The following is a 1,848-nucleotide window of genomic DNA, read 5'->3' as shown; positions in this document are numbered from 1 at the left end:
AGTTTAACGATGCACAAACTTGTAAAATACATGTTTTTTCTCATCAAACTTGCACGGGCGTGCAAATACAATCATATTCTACCATATCCACCATACCAAATGCACGTGTGGCTTGCCGACGTGGCGGGCACCCACTACACTAGTAAAAAAAGGCTTTTAGCCCGGTCCGGTTGAGCCATTAGTCCCGGTTCTCGAACCGGGACTAATGCTAGCCCTGGTTCGGCCCTGAACCGGGGCTAATGGCCTTTCACGTGGCGGGGCTGGGAGCGAGGGGGGAGGGGTATTAGTCCCGATTCGTATTACGAACCGAGGCTATTTCTTTGTTGTTTTTTCTGAGCAATTTTTGGATTTAAGGTTTTGCACTAAATTGGATGGGCTATTTTGCTGCCCTCTATTTTTCCATTTATTTGTTTTAGGCATTTTTTAATTCTTGTTTTGCACTAAATTGGATGGTACATACACAACAATAAAGGAACAACTATATTGCACATCGACACAAATATATTACACCATCTCATCCGTCGTGCTTTGTCGAACATATTTATAAAATGTAGACACAAGTTACATGCACATGTATGCATCTTTTTTACACTATATCATTTCATATCATTTCCGTCGAATGACAATACTATTCTCCCTTAACATCTAGGACCTCTGCATCTAAGAATCCGGCAATTTCCTCTTGAATTGCTCATACACGTTTCTGTGGTAGAAGACCGTCCCGCAACTGTTCGATCTAATTTAAAGAAGGGGTCAATATATATATCAATGAAAACAAACACAATTCACGGTAATAAAATAAAGTTGTGAGTATTGTTTATCGTACTTCGGTTTTTTTATGTCTCGGGTTTTGCCCTTCTGATGGGTTGTCTGTCGAATGAACTCGCAAACATAGATCCACATAAATTGTTCCCGTGTTCCTGCCTCAAGCACTTTACGAGAACAGAGTTCAATCAAAAACATAATCAAGAATTATAATGGTATTGAAACTAGAATAAAGAGATGTGCGGATCTAGCTAGTAGTTACTTACATCTATTTGTTTAAATGTAAGCTCTGACTTCCAATCACCTCGAGCCTTGGCGGTGAACCGTTTCCAAGCCCTGCCAAGAAAAGGAAATGAATAAAGGAGTTCTATATTAATTCCTTGCTATCAGAAAATGAACGAGAAGTTGCCGATATAGTGTCATAATTATTAAAATTACCTCTGGAGACATTCCTACATGTTCGCCCATTCAATGAGGGGTGTGGGTTTCGGGTCCATGACTATTACTTGTCCCTCGTCAGGTACAATGATTAATAAAATAAAGTGGAATCTGCGCACGCATAACGAGTCAATTATATGTACACTTATAATAACATCGAGTAAACGAAAATAGAATGTGTGTATAGTAACACTCACTTGAAGTTGTAAGGAAATAATATTTCCCTTTTGGTACTGCAAAACCTTAACCCTTGTACCAAGTTATTCTCTGTCTTGCGGGGATTCGTTGCGAGACTTTGATGATGATTGTAATATGGGTTAATGAACCCAATGTCATACATTTGTCCTCTTTTGCATTCGAGAATCTTCATTCTGCAAAATTAATATAGTGATGAGTAAGATTATACATGCAAGAACGAGCTGAGTAAAACTTAATGATATAAATTAATAATACTTACAAAAAAAAGACACTGATGATAGATTTGTCGAGGGCGCCTTGTTTGTATAACTGAAATAATTCGTCGAATTCAATCATTAGCACGTCTCGTCCACTCCAGAAATGCTCGTCTTCATATGCAACGTAGATCCAGTGTTGATGTTTAGTACATGCTTGCATGTACTAGGCATGCAATCTTCGCATTTTGGT

The 1,848-nt window shown here is 38.6% G+C and overlaps 1 long non-coding RNA gene across 1 annotated transcript; it reads right to left on the bottom strand.

Moving 5' to 3' along the window:
- Nucleotides 1-504: 504 nt before the first annotated feature.
- LOC123451946 lies at nucleotides 505-925 on the bottom strand. Its single transcript, XR_006632536.1, has 2 exons — nucleotides 827-925; nucleotides 505-736 (listed from the first exon to the last, which is right to left on the bottom strand). It is a non-coding gene; the product is annotated as an uncharacterized LOC123451946 (long non-coding RNA).
- Nucleotides 926-1,848: the final 923 nt, after the last annotated feature.

This window comes from Hordeum vulgare, chromosome 5H (genome assembly GCF_904849725.1).
Source record: "Hordeum vulgare subsp. vulgare chromosome 5H, MorexV3_pseudomolecules_assembly, whole genome shotgun sequence".
In the NCBI taxonomy this organism is placed as follows: Eukaryota; Viridiplantae; Streptophyta; class Magnoliopsida; order Poales; family Poaceae; genus Hordeum; species Hordeum vulgare.
Note: the sequence above shows the minus strand (reverse complement) of the source record. Positions and strands in the feature narration are given on the sequence as shown.